The sequence below is a fragment of the Lagopus muta genome, chromosome 10, assembly GCF_023343835.1.
Source record: "Lagopus muta isolate bLagMut1 chromosome 10, bLagMut1 primary, whole genome shotgun sequence".
Taxonomy (NCBI): domain Eukaryota; kingdom Metazoa; phylum Chordata; class Aves; order Galliformes; family Phasianidae; genus Lagopus; species Lagopus muta.
Genome location: NC_064442.1, coordinates 5149662 through 5164991, shown reverse-complemented (window position 1 = coordinate 5164991; position 15330 = coordinate 5149662). Strand labels below are relative to the sequence as shown.

At 40.2% G+C, this 15330-nt stretch overlaps 1 long non-coding RNA gene across 2 annotated transcripts in view; it reads right to left on the bottom strand.

Annotated features, from left to right (window-relative positions):
- The window catches only part of LOC125698022 (uncharacterized), an 85720-nt gene extending 71239 nt beyond the window's left edge, over nt 1–14481 (bottom strand). For both annotated transcript variants that reach the window (XR_007379049.1, XR_007379050.1), the window contains exon 1: nt 14339–14481. This is a non-coding gene — a long non-coding RNA (uncharacterized LOC125698022). The remainder of the gene's footprint in view (nt 1–14338) is intronic.
- Between the last annotated feature and the right edge of the window lie 849 nt (nt 14482–15330).

The following is a 15330-nucleotide window of genomic DNA, read 5'->3' as shown; positions in this document are numbered from 1 at the left end:
GATTTTGCTTAGTTACTAGCAGAGCTGAGCAAAGAATCTGTAACAAGTTCTGTAAATTTGCCTTTTTCTCCTCACAGAATGTCAAAATTATTCATTACACAGATTCACTGAAGAATTCCCCCAGTTTTCTAACTGCTTGTCTTGCTATTTGACTTCATCTAAATATATGTAGTTAAAACTGGCTCCTGCTAGCTCTTCTTACTTGTAAAACTTGATTGCAAGCACATTTCCAAAAGACATCAGAAAAAAAAAAAAAAGTTCAAAATGGTTTGCTGTTAGATTATTCATAATGAAGTCTGGTACATCCTAAGCAAAGCCAAGACAGAATAATGGGAGCTCCTGGGGTTTGTTTATAACAACCAGCATTTTACCCTCCTCATCTAGTGGTTATTGCAATGCAGAATAATTGGTCAGAGGCTGCAACTGGACTTTTGACAACATTTATAGCATGTATAAATTGCACTGAACCACTTGTCCTTCATAATCCCAGAAATTGCTTTTATACTCAAGATGCTTCCTGTATTCTGTGTTCCTCCTCACAATAAAAGCCCACAACTAAATAGTGGTAGGCCCAATTCAATTTACTAGTGGTCTCCTCACAATACCTACAACTGTTTAATGTTATGAATCCTTAGAGCTATGCTACTCTTTCATCAACAAAAGAAAAGGGTTACAACCTTCCCCATGTACAATGTTTTTATTGTATTTTGCCTTTGGGAATTTCCAGCCCAGCCTAATCTCTATCTAATTGTGTGTGAGGGAGAAAGTCTCCCATCAGCCCAAAGGATCATTGATATTCAGGTGAGAGCTGAGTTGTTTTCCAAAGTTTGATCATCCCTTCATCTTCAAGGGCTGTTTGGCATCTTATTGCTCACAGGTGAAATCAGCTTTAAGAGTTAGTGTCCTCTGGGAACTTCAGCATGGGCCCAAATTTTGCTCAGTGCATTTCCCAAGCTCCATAGATTTCAGATTTTCAGCTAGATTCTAGAGCAATTTGCAGCTTGCTATTTTATTCCAATAATATTTACTTGCTATTTTAACAAACTACTTGATGAAGACAATTTTCGTCCCTCCTGTAATCCCCAGTGCCATTGTCTGATTCTCTCTAAATTTATTGGTAGCTCATCTTATCACGACTGCTCTAGAGGCATATTTAAAATGAGAACAAAAGAGAACTAAATGTAGTGCTGAAATGTGAGCTTTGGTACAAGAACACCAGTCTTTGTCTGGAAGAAAGTGGTTTTCATGATGCAAAGCTGTCTCTAATCACTTTGTGATACCTTGCCTGTCCGGCATAAATCACAGTTTATTCTGGATCCTTATGAACTCTATGGTTCTGCATCACTTCTGCTTTCTAAATGCTGTTTTTAACACTGCAATTAAAATGCAAAGGATGGATAAAAGCTGCCTGACTGAAAGGACAGCGAGTGTTGGAAGAACCAAGCAGACTTCTGCTGATTGCACTGCATTCCCAAAGAGCACCGTTTGGAGCCAGCCTGCCTTGGGCACAGAAAAGCATAGACCAGGAAGGCTGTCGGAACTGCTAACTGCTGTGAACATATATTCTCAAGTTCAAGATGATGGTAGGGAAAAATTTTACACTGGCATATCGACCTCACGGTTATCACATGGGCTGTATTAACCTACAGCAGAAAAAGGCTTCTTGGTGCTTTTTGAGGGGAAAAAGGGGAGGAGGAAAAAGAAGGGAAAGACAAACACTCCTAACAATTTGCGCCAGATAGCTTGAAAAAATGTGGAGAAAAGAGGAATGGTCCAGTGAAAATGCAACCAGAAAGTAAATGATAGAACAGGAAAGATTTGCAGGGAAGCTCAAGTGCGAGTTTGATAAGGAGAGCGCACCAGTATTGTCTTCAGCTTACTTTTCAGTGGCTGAAGAACCCAGCTAACTGCTCTGTATTCTCGGCCCAGTTCCTTCCTCCCCACCTTTAAATAAAGCTCTCCCATCATGCTTATTAACATTCCAATTCATCAAAGTGATTGTTAAAATAGGAAAAAAAAAAGTTATTTCAGCACTAGCGGAAATTATTCTAACGTTACATTTCAATAAAGTGCCCCCTCCCTCAGTCCTCTGTGTATAAGCAATCAATGGGTTAAGTTTAGATCACTAACGTATGTTCTGTGACCCCAGAATGCTTCATCAAATGTACTCATTACCAACTGAGCAAGTGAATGAGTAGTTGTGAGCCACAGTTTAAGCGCTGATGGGATTGTGTGTGAGCCCCAACGTGGCCGAGGTATTTAAATTTTGATTTTTGTAATGGGCTTTGACATGTTTCATTTCCTCCGAGGGAGCACTCAAGACCTCTGAAAGTAAATGTTGCTAAAAAGTCATCAAGGCAGAATATTAAAATGCCATCAAATGAAAATTTCACTAATGCAATCCGGCTAGGCCTTCAGGTACCCGAGCGAAAAGGGGAGTGTCAAAGGTCCCGCTTCTTTTAGTGAAACATTATTTGTTCCTCTTCACTGACTGTTTCTCCAAAATAAATTATTTAAAGTCTTATTTCTTTTTTCTCCTGGGCCCTTTAAAGTTCAACTGTGCCAAGAGGAGAAGCAGGGAGGGGGGCTGGGGGAAGGAGGTGTCATATGCAGAAATTCAACAAATCACTGTGTGCGCCCATGGAGATGGGTTTACACTTGCTGCATGTCTGTAGCCTTGGTATGGAAAGGCATGGACTTTGGGCTTCGGACAAGCATGGAGCAGGGGCCCACACATGCTACTGCATCATCACAGCTCAAGGGCAGGCTTCATCCTACAAAATATTGAGCACATTTCTCAGGAACAGTGTAATGATGGGAGTAGGGATCTCTCTATTCAGTGGAAGGTGGAAGGACAACAGTGCATCGCGTTCTGTATGAAAGCACAGGAGATTATGGTTTCGCTTCCACTCCTTCTCTGCCTGTGTAGATATACTATATACTATAGGCTATTTTCCCACTGTTCTTCCCGGCTTCCAGCACTGGCTGGGCAAAACTTAAGCCCCTTGTTCCCAAGAATCTGGAGGCAAATCAGAAAAAAATTAATAATAATAATGGCTACTTTATTAAGAAGCCTAACTCAGCTGAGCTTCATTCAAACTTTATGAGAAGGATGAAGCAGAGGCACCCTGACCTCATGCAGATCTCTTCCCGGAAGACTCCACCAAGGATATTGGAACAATGAACTCGAGCAGTGGAACTGAGGAGAACTGCACCATCAGACCAAACACTGACTGACTGAATACAAGCAGGAGGCTTGCTACAGTCGAACTTCATAAAGCTGATTAACACATCTCCACCTGATACATGTACCACCAGGAAGAGGACAAACAGCAACTGTCGGGGGACAGGCAACTATTAAAAGAAGGTTGCAAAACAAGGGTTTCCAAATGATTCATAACTACCCTTTGTAAACCTCCTACTGATGTTTGCTTTGAGTGAAGGGAGCAAGCACTTTTTTTCCCCCTCTCTTGTAGTCATTCGTGTATTGCTCTTGACCTGATGCAAATTCTGTGCAACATGGTTAATAAAAGCAAGATAAAAGATATGCTGAAGCAATCTCTCCAGTGGTTCCCCAACTCCTGGAAAAAAAAAAAAAAATCCCCTCTGCACACCCACAAAGTAAGCAATCTCATTTCAAAACCCATTCTACCAGTTCCTGACATTGTGCTGTCTGATTTCACATTAGCACGACGGATGGAAACGGCATTTAAGCTAATTATCTACAGGAGACTGAGCAAGGGGTTTAGGTGAGCTCCAAAAATTAAACGGGAAAAAAAGAAAAAGAAAAAAAAAAAGAAAAAAAAAAAAGAAAAAAATCTGCTTCCAAAAAGGCTCTGTAAATCCTTCCCCAAAATTTTTAGCTGATAAAAAATAGCCTGGCTGTTTTCTGGGAAATCCCCTGAAAACCGAGTCCCACCCGGGTGCTCAAGGAGAGGAGTTTACAAAGCGTACACAAATGCCTCCCACTTTTGGGGGATATTTTGCAAACACCTGATTTGTGAGCCATCTGCCAAAGTTGTGGCTCAGATGCATTTCATCTCAATTGGGATTAGGGTGAGTGATCCAAAAATGTGCATCTCAATCTAAATGTTGCGGGTCATGTCCCACGACATTGGTTACCTTGTCTCCTCTGGTATTCAGTATGCAAATGGCATGCAGCATGAAGTGATCCAACAGCAAGATGTGATAGGGAGGGAAAAGATAGGACAGTGTGACAGGGAAAGAGAGAAAAGTGCAGCAGGCTGCGGGGGAATGGAAATGAGATGTTGGGGCAAGGCTGTTCTAGCAGAACAGTGCGGTACTCTATGAGAGATATCAGACTTGTTGGGAGCCCATGGCTGAAAAGTAGGTACTGTACTGCAAGCTGAAATGAGAAAATTAACAATATGGTGCCCTAATAGTGATGTGGGCAAGAGAAATCTAAAGTCGTTGGGAATATTTCAGTTCAATCTTAGAGAATAGAGCTCAGACTGGGAGAAAAGAGGGTTCTTTGCAAGCAATGCTACTTTGTTTTCTACTTGCGAGGGTTTTTCTACTTGTTTGTTAACAGAGCTTCAGTTAATCTCAGAAAACTTGGACTGTAATAAAACAAACAAAAATAAGTCTCCCTTGATGCACCCAAGGCTCTTCAGAACCCAATCAGTGTTTTCTTTTGGCTCACTTTAATTTCAGTGTATTTTGACACTGAAATTAAGAGCTCAAGTTCTCACAGACAAAAACAAGGACTTAAAGAATAACATAACATGGAAAAGACAAAACTTGGTTTCTTCATGCGTGGCAGTCATTTTCAGCAATAGTCACAGCTACACAAACGTTTAGGTTGTAAAAGCTTCCTTCGAATTCCATTTTGGTTTAAGAGAGAAAAAGTAAAAAAAACAAAACAAAAAAACAAAACAAAACAAAACAAAACAAAAAAACAAAACAAAAAGAGCCCAATGAACTAAATTGTTTCTTTTCAAGAATTCTAAGAAGAGCTCAAATATTTTGCTAATTTTCTTATCCAGCTTGCAGTACTGTGTTCTCAGTATGCTTTAAGTTGATTAAAGTTAAAGATTCTCAAGAATAAAATATTTCAGTGTGGATTGCTTTTTTCTCCATCTCACTGAGGCATTCAGGACATTAACAAAGGCCCTTTTTCAGTTGGATTCTAAACAGTCTGTTTAAAAAAAAAAATCACAAACAAGCTGAAAAATCAATTATTCACACAAATCTAGTATTGACCATCTTATAAATTACTCAACCATCCAGTTCTACTCGCAAATTCATGTATAAGTCACAGTGAAACCAAAGGAAACTGTGAATATGAAACTGACTGTAACTGTTCGGCAAGTCTTACAAGAAAACACATTCTCAAATAAATAAATACAAATCCAGCACAGAAAGTGTGGAGACAAGCAAAGAAAACTGCATTTTCACTGCTTTTGGAAACAAACTTTTTGGAAACTCCTGATATCCTCAACAGTGAACAAGAAACCCCAAATTCCCTTCTGCTTCAAAGATCGCTCTCTGTATTTTACGATTAAATTGAGGGGCTTGCGAGCCTCTGTTTTCTGCTGTTTTTTCCTGCAATTTTAATATGCTCAGAAAAGGACAAGGAGTCATCTGTAACTGCCATAGGATGGGGAAGCATAGGAATGGCACAGGCAGCCTGCAGGTGAATTTTAACCTAGCTGATCTAAGCAGACATTTGACCTTTGCTCAAGTCTGGTAGTGTTCATCTTCGTAGTTTCAGTGTCACCCTGCATTCACCAGGATGATGGTGGAAAAGCAATGAGAGATGCTTGAGCTTCACCCATCTGTGCCCCGGTGTTTCCATGATTTAAATTCCACATATAAACTTGCATACACTCTGATACTGAAACAGTTGGAAATCATTTGGGATTTTACAGATAGTCTTTCAAAACCAATCAGGACTTTTTTTTTTTTTTTTTTTTTTTTTGGCTTTCCATTTATGAGTTTGTTGCTTTATGGCAAATGGTACAGAAAAGAAGCAAAACTCTCCAAAGATACCATTTTGGGAAAGGCTTTCAGTTGTCAAGGGGAGCATTTGACAAACTTCTATAGCACAAATCCTCTGGCCCTGTTTTATCTATCTTGGCACAATGAAGATTTGATGCTTGCAGAATGTACTATGTTTACTTTAGATTCTCTTCCAAAAACTCAATCAATATTGCAGTCTCACCGTCTCCTTTTATAATTGGCAATTACAGACTGACTGCCTTGACACCAAAGCATCTCCATGTGTGTTGTTCTCTGTTTTCTCTGTTTCCTATGTGTCTGCATGTAGAGAATGGAGTCATCACTTTGGGGTTAGCCATTAACTCTGTACTTGAACTTCGGCCAACTGTTTGCCTTCCTTTGACCTTCATGTATCTAACTGGAAAATGGCTTTTGAAGGAAAGAAAGAAAGAAGTGCTGTTTATTACAGAAGGTTCCTAACCATCAACAACAAAAGAAGAAGGGTTAATAAAGCCTTCACAATTTTCTGTTGTGATTTCTGACATGAAGTTCAGGAGAAGAGAGTTTGATATTTTTCTCCTGCTGGATCTTGGAATTTCGTATCATAGAAATTGGTGCAATCATATTGGTGCAATATGATGTGCATCCATTTGGTTTGGGAAGCTACTGCTGACTGGCAGTTCCCATAAGACCCATGTGAAACAATGACTGCCTTTAAAAAAATCCCTTAGCATTTCTTTTGACTAGCTTGTGTCCTCCACTCAGTGTCTGAAATCTGCTTAGGAGGGTTCTGGAAAGAATATTATCCAGGAAGTGCTAACAGTGCACTTTAATTTTCTTCTGGACTGACTTGCTGCTGATGCACTCTACGTCTGTTTCTGAGAAAACTGTTTTCTGATAAATATTATTTGAAAGGTTAGTGCCCTGTTGAGGAGAGAGAGACAAAGAAAATTTGTTCTGGCTAATAATGAGAAAAGTGCTCAATGAACTTTTGTACATTTGTACAAATGAAATTTTATGGAGTACTCAAGTTTCCCTAGGTAAAGGCCTTCATTGCATTCATCCCACTAAAGCATTCAGCTCCCAAAAGTCAAAAAAAGCTGCAGCTGTTGTAAACTTTCAGGTTCTGTAAAAGAGAAATCCCATATAAGCACATAGCTCTGATTACATAGACCCAGATTTTCCAAAAATTCCCTTGTATTTATAATCTTTCAGGGTGAGGGGAAAAAAAGAAAAAAAGAAAAAAGATAGAGTTGCTTGGGGCATTAGGAAAAGGTGAAGAAAACTCATGGTTGAATGTACAACAGCATTAAATAAATAAATACTTGGAACTAACAAATTAAGGAAGTGGTAACACTCCACTGTATGAAAAAGCAATTTGTAGTCACTCTGTCTGCAAAAGGTATATACAAAATAGATGCAGGACTTTAAATAAATGTCATAAAAGGGTAGAGGAATACTACCTTCAAATTACAAGAGAAAACTCTGAGGACCCTTTAGCATTGAGAGAAGATGGAGTCAGAAGATGAACAAGAGTTTTACAAAATAATGAACAGCAGAGAGAAGCAAAATCAAGGAATGATTTATAGCAGGTCCTATACCACAAGAACAATGCAGTGCATTTAAATTAAAGTAAAAATTTGACAGTTTTCTTGCTGTTTTTCAACTCAGTGGCTTCTTAACCTGTGAGATGCATTGCTGTAATGTTTCTTTGGAATGAAGAGCTTTGCAAGATTGAAAAATCCGATCGACATTTATTTTGATAATGACAAAATCTCCTGTTCCTTTTGAACATCTCTAACATACTTTTTTACCGAGGAGTGGGATAAACCCTCAGGCAGAAGTGTAAACTCTAATTATAGGGGGTCAGGAATAAACTTCTTCTCTTGGCAGGTCATCCCAACATTGCCCACTAGAGGGTCTCCAGGGCGTTCCTTAAGTCATTTGGTCATCCTTAATAGCGAGGAGAGGCCTCATCCAGGATAATCGTTGCTTTTCCCTCCATGTACCAGTCCGTTCCCTTATGCAAGCCATTTGCAAACATCTGCATTTTACAGAAGAGTTTTTATCTGGGCAGCTTCCCCATAGCAGAAAGGCTGCTTGTCCCTCCATCCATCTGACTTTGCCTACCCAATCCTACAGGCTCACATAGAACAAAGAGCTGCAGGGGAGAGAGAGAGGAAGACGTACACAGGGAGTAACAATCCTGCATCCCTTTGCGGGGATTTTAATGGTATATGTGAGGAAAAGTAATAAACGGGACATAGCCCATTAGGCAAGAACAAATTTTCTTCCCATAATTTTATCTTTGTTTAATTGAATATTTAATTAGGATAAATATGAAATTAATTTTTTTTTTTTTTTAATGTGTTCAGTACATTTAGCAAGAAGTGTTGATCCCGGTCTGCATCTTGAGAGGCATTTATGCAGACACGGACAGCAGCCATGCCCTTCTTGTCCCCTTCTGTGTGCTAATAGAAGTGAGCGGGTCATTTGGCATTAGCAAAGGAGTAACTTAGCATTTGCACTGAGCTGAATCTTGCCAGACTGTGTGCATATTGGAGCCAGTAGACAGCGGCTCCTTTCACGTTGATGAATGGCTTTTTTCAAGCGTTCTGCTCCCTAGTTATGAGAAGGGTGACCCGGTCAGGAGACGACTTTATGAAGCTATAAAAAATGTATGTCACTTCGGACTCTCTAATGTCACGGGAAAAAAAAGGGAGAGAGAGGGGGAGAGAGTGAGAGAGGGAGAGAGAGAAGGGAGAAAAAACCCAGCGCACAAAAAAATAGCAGGGTAATAAGCCTGTTTTCAATGCTCTAAATAGCTTTCTGTCTACAGCCCCTGTGTAGCCCTGTGAGCTGGGGCTGCCGCTTGCTTCAACAAAGCAGCGAGGGTTTTGTGTGTGTTTAAAAAGGTTGATTCTCTTTGCCTTCCTATCACAGCAAATGCTTATCATGATGACAACAAGGCATTGGGAACGCAGGTCGGGTGGCTGTTACGTCGGCTGCTGCGAACAAGCTATAATGTACATAAAAAAAAATGTAATCCACTCAAGGTGGCTCTGACTTTTAAGTATGCAGAACAGCTCCAGAGAAAGGCACCATAAAAGTAAAGTGGCTTTGAAAGAGCCCTTTCATCTAATATTTTATAAAGTATTTTCTCAGTGTCACAAGGAATAAAAAGTAAAGGGTTGCCAGGTATGTTTGCCCCCGTGCCTTTGGTTTAATACTCTGGAGTTTGAAGATACCGCCGTGTAGATTTTAACATAGATGGCCCTCTGTAGGTCCATAATTTAGCATTCATTGAATTTTCCCATTTCTTTTTAGGCTTTGATATGCATATGTCATTGCATTAGATGCTTCCCCCTTACTCTTGCCCCCTCCACCCACCTCCCAGAGATGTAGTACATTTTATAACTGATGTTAAAATGTTAATTTGCACAAGGTAAGTGGCCCGGAGGATTGAGGGCAGAGGCCTTTTCTTTATTAGGATTTCAATTAGTCACGGGCCAAGTTGGGAACGCCCAAGTTCTGGGTTTGAGCGCAGCCCCTGCCAAAGCTGAGAGGCAAAAGCTCCTGAACTCACAGACCCAACCATGGGTTCACTTTCCTGTTTTTCCTGGCGGGATTTCCAGTCCTCATCCCGCCCGGCACTGGAACAACTTGCATCCACAGTAGAAACAAGACAGCCCGAGAGTCAGGAGCCGGGCTCTGATAAGTCAGACATTTCTCTATAGAAATTTGGAAACCTCTTTGGTTTTTTATAGGCAAAAGTTGGGCTAAGAAGAACACAAATCAGCAGGATTCAATAATGGCAATGTGCTAGTCAGTGTCGAATGAGTGGAGGTGATGCAGGAATGTAACTGGCACCTTTCTGGTATTCTGTGGGATTGGAAAAAGGATGTAGCTTTAATTCATTTAGAAGTCCCTTGAGATTGAATTGAGTCCTAATGAAAGTTCCCATTGAAGTTAATGGACCCGATTCTCTCCTCATTGCAGGGAGTACTTCTAATTAAGTCAATAGAATTACACTAGCATAAAACTGGTGTATGTGAGAGGACTAGCAGGTCTTGGGAGAGTTGAACCTCCTAATGACAGGACTAAAATTGGACCCTGAAAATTCCAATCACTTTTGCACTGCAATAAATTCAGTGTAATTGCATCAAAACACATCCAGCAGGCAGTGGCCTAAATTCTGCAGGATTGGTCGTAACTGAGTAATCCCACCCTCTTCCTTCTGGAAGTGAGATCGGGATTTTGCTTTCTGTGGTTGGAGTGTAAAAGCAAATACAAGTCCAGAAAAGTAGATGCATTTACTCTGATTATTACTTACTAATACTCTGGAGAAAACACATCTCAAATGATAAGTAAATACAAATCAAAAGGGAGTCGTGGTCACTACTTCCAAATCTTCCTATCTACAGAAAGGCATTAGAAGATATGAGACAGGTAAGGAATTTACTCTGCATCTAGACTGTGTGACAGCCTGGGGCAGCACTAGCTGCCAACACCAGACCACCCTGCCTTAAGGCCAAAGGCACTTTTCATACAATGAGAGAAAGGGAAAAAAATCATCTCACTCAATGGCCCACTTCTCCTTATTCAGCCTGAGAGCAGATGAGCCTTACCTACCAGTGTATAAGGTGGAGATAGTCCGTGCAGCAAATCCCAAGATAGCTATTTCAAGCCACACTCTTTTTTTCCTGCCATACTTCTGTTCTCTGAAAGTGTTTAAGCTTGGTAATGCATAAAATATATATTTTTGCAAGAAAAAATTTTCCCTCCATTTAAGAATTTATTAACAATTTACATAATTGCTTAAGTAATCTGCATAATTGACAGAAAGTTTAATTTGACCCTAGTTCAAATGCAACACTTATGGTTTTAAATTGAAATGGGTATAATTCATTTATGAGAGTAATTAAGCCATAGTGTCTAACAAATACAATGTATGCTGCCTGAGGCCTTCAAGGCCAGAACATGCTATTAGGATGTTTTATTTAAATATGTCAAATCTGTTCATCTCCAAAGCTGCCTGTGTTAAAATATATCAAATGTCTTACTTGACCTTTAAGTTGCCCTACTGAAAGCAGGGCATTAAAATAAAGTAAAATAAAAAATCAGAGGCTTTCCTGCGCGCCTATGAAAAGGCAGGAGTGGTGGAAAGGAGACCAAGGGAGAAGTGCTCTGAATGAGATTATCATCCCTTCCAGCAGCGATGCAGCTTTAAGTGACTGGTTTTGCCTTCATTAAGTGAAATCCACTGCTGTGTGCAGTGCCAGCATACGGCTATTTACAACCATGTAAGCCATCCAAATAGAGCTTAAGCGGTGCAGAAGTCTTTAAGTTGGCCTTCTGCAAAGGACAACCCAGCAATCCCTGGAAATCCCTTGCTTCCTCTGAGACCATTCCGGTTGTGACAGCTTGTGCTGTCCCGAAAAATCCCAACAGCCAGAGCTGACCATCACTCTCCTCCCACATTTCCCTCCTAGAGGATGGCTATTAAGGCTACAGTTGTCCTTTAAGAAGAGATTCAGCAACTGCTGCTCACTCCGAGCAATGCTTTCCTTCAGTTCTACCCTTGTCAAAGTTCTGGCTGCCACTCAAGGTCCCAGACTGACTCAGACTTTGTGTTTCCCTATCTTTGGGTGTTTGTAAATGTCTGGAGCCTCATCAGCTATACTCATTTTGCCCTGAGGGTTGAAAAATGAAAAGCTAAAGATCCTTCTGAAAATCAGGTCCTAAGTCTATCAAAGTGTAGTACATTTTTAATGTAAGCCACCCTGTTTCTGTCTGTAGGGCTGCAATCAGCACAGTTCAGATGTCCCTTGGGAAGGAAAAATGCTGAAGATTTATTCATCAGGAGGCAGAGTTTTTATATTTGCTTCGGAATTTTTTTATTTTTTATTTTTTTGCCATGTTGATATGCTGAGATCCCTTCATGAGCCTGTAATTTCTCAAGGTTTAGGTCTGGGGCAGTTGATTTCATCTGATTCTCCATGCTGGACAGTTAGGCTGACTCATCCTCTGAGTACTGGTCTAGGCTTGTTAGTGCATGACAAAACCTCAGCTCCTCAGTAATTTCAACAAGTTGACAGTCAAGTATTAAATAGCTGATAATCCTTTCTCTAATGAACACTGTCATATACCAGAAATATTAAAGTCTACATGGCACATGCTATCACTGCTCATCTTTGAGGTCAAGAGAAAGGGAACATAAAACAGGACTTAGGGCTGTGCTTTTTTTCCCCACCGGAGATACGTTCCTAGTGTACTCCAAGTTAGACCCACTCACTTTTCTAATTAGGTTGTTATGTGACAGATACAGGGAGATGAGATGCAGGATGAATGTATGCCAAATAGTGATCTCAATTACCAGTTGTGTCTACTAAAGCTGTGTGATATTAGGGAATTTACTAAAAGCCTTCCATAAGCAAAGAGAATATACAGAACAGCAATTTTGTCCACTCTTGTGGCTATGTCACTAGTTTCATGATGGATGATGTTTCTACACCAGCTTCAGAGAGTGAGGAGCACAGAAAAAAAAACAGCTTTCATTGAAAAAAGTAGAGATGGTCAAATGAGAACAGTTTAACAAGTCAAAATGAGTCAGCTGGGCTGCAGTAACCATCTCTGGGTATGCTTTTATCTGAAGGAAAATGCTAGCTTATATTGCACGCCTCAGACGGTCTTGAAAGAGGGCAGGTGAAGTGAATTATTTTACATAAGCCCTAGGCAGAAGAATGCACTTGCAGGAAATCTGCAGCTCAGCTGACTCATGGTAACTTGCTAGAGTTCCCTGATGGCAATTACAAAGCATAAATGTCTAGTCTGTTTGCAGACAGGACGTACAATTAAGAAACACCATCCTAATTAATCCTAAATAAGTACGGTCTATTAATAGTTACATGCTTATTGATTAATTGATTTGTTTTTTGAATGTAGACTGAGAAGTCACCAGACACCAGTTATCTTTTTTCCCTGCCCCTAAAATCCAGCTTATAGTTTCACAGTGATCTTCTGGAAAATCAATGTTAGGACAAGAAAGAAGAAACGCTCCATTAGCTGACAAGTCTGAATGACCACGTTCTGCTCCAAAATGGTGGAAATTTGGCAGATTGAAAAATTGCCTATGAGGACTTCAGAGAACAGATGTGAGATGCAGGTTTTGGATAGAAAAAAAAACCCACTTCTTAAAATGCTGTTTGTTACATCACTGGATTCTCTTATGCTGATATAAATGGGTTAGGAATGTCAAAGGCAGTAACATGTAAGAAAAGAGTATAGTATATTGTGGTTTTAAGAAAAGGTCACATTTAAATGTCAAAACGAGGTCGTGTTTCTGCTACCACGCTCTTAACAAATGAATGGGATGTTCAAATCTGTTTAAAAAAAGAATTGCAGGCTTTTGCTAGAGTTCAGCCCCAGCTGTGAGGGAATGCTGCAGGTGACACTTGGCTGGAGCACCTGGCAGTGGGGACAGGAGCAGTGTGGCAGGAGGCTGAAGGTCCTGGGATGCTTCCTAGTGGATTCCCATCACAATCACCAGGTTGGCCAGGTAAGGCTGCCTGAAAAGCCTGCAAGGCAAACTGACCTCGGTGTAAGAATCAGGCCATTGCATTTCTCTCTCCAAACATCTTTGATTCCAGAACATCTACCCAGAATCAAGCACCATGAGTGAATTACTGATCATCATTGCTGATCTAATAATAATCTCATAAATAATACATCACATTCAGCTTCAAGCAGCCATGCTGGCAGCATGAAGTACTACTAACCCCGAAGGCACAGATCTCTTTTGAAGGGCCTCAGTTGAGCTTGTACAGTTAAAAGTGCATGGGTTTCCCAGCATTTAATTTGCAGTTTCCAGGTAGCCACCTAGATAGCAGTTAGACTATTAGATAGCACAGAATACTTTTACATCTGTTGTAATTCTATAGCTAATAATATATTACACAGAAAATATTTTACCATATATTTTGTTATGTAGGACAAAACCTAATATTGTACGTTCTAGAAGAACAAAATCAGAAGTTATTTCCTGTTATATGAAGGTTTAATGAAGTCTTCATTTATAAGCCTATAGTTCCAGTCTGATTAAAAGGGAAGGTTTGTGATTAAAGCAGTCAATCAATTGATCGATTCTTGTTCAGCTCATTCCTCTCTCAACGTTGCTGGCTGGATTCAGCACTGCATGTTTACCTTTTTAGTCTATGTGGAAAGCATATCTGTGTGTGAACCTACAGCTGGTTGCCATACATTACTACCCTGCCACCCCCTATTCCCTGCTGTTACCTTCGGTATAAAGTAAGATTGGCTACACAGGCAAGATAGACCTAGCTAATTAAAGTCTTGCTCCTTGTGGTGCTTTGCTTACCCCCTGGGCAAGGCTGCCACATGAATGTCCGTGAGATGCTCACCAGCAGCAATGGAGGAGTGTCTTGGTAGAGTCTGAACTTCTTTCCACATCCTTTCACTTCAAACAATGTGGAGATTAACCTGTGTTCCTAAAATACCTTTACTGTGTAACTCCACCTTGTTTAAAACTGAATTAAGCGGTTCACACCACTTAGTTTGGCACCAGTGTGAAGAAAGTCATCATTAACCAAAAGCCAAGCGTGTTTAACATCTGAGAGATAGACTGTTTTACCTCCCTTTTCACAGCCCATTGCCCCAGAAGAAATTGTACTGAAGTCTTTAAAGCTTCAAGAAGCAGATGCCACATAATGAGAAAGGCAGTGAAGAAACTGAGCAGGAAGAGGGTTGCCCTAGGAAAACTGAACTGTTTGACAAAATAAAACATTAGGACCAAATCCCACAGTCTGAAGTTTTGCCTACTTGCTTAATTTTTTGTCCTTAATAGCATTGTTCTTTTTTCTTTATCATACACTGGATTCTTTGCTCGTGCTGTGACAAATTATTGTGTATGCAATAATTACAAATGTAAGGGCAACTGACATCATTTTGACTTCCAAATACCTGATGGAGCACTTGGACACACTAGTGACCTTAAATACACTCCCTGAGAGTACAGTCTGGCCTCTAGCTTTTAAATGCAGGTGATTCTATATCATTTCATTTTGGTTCTAGCTGGGCTTGGAATTTGCATCCCTTGCCATCAGAATGGCCTGGAGTTTCTTAATTACCAAACAAATGGAGAGTAGCTGCTTGATTTTGACAGCTCCTTTGTGTATCATTCTTCACAGAACATGAATGATTAATGGAATTTTCCCAACACAGTCAAAGTTGTTTACTGATGGAATTAAAGCTGAAATTGGCAGTGCTCTTTAGGGAGGACTTTTTCTATAATGTCACCGGACCTGCCAAGAGCCCCTAAAAAATAGGGACAATTAGTGATGGGTCAGAAGG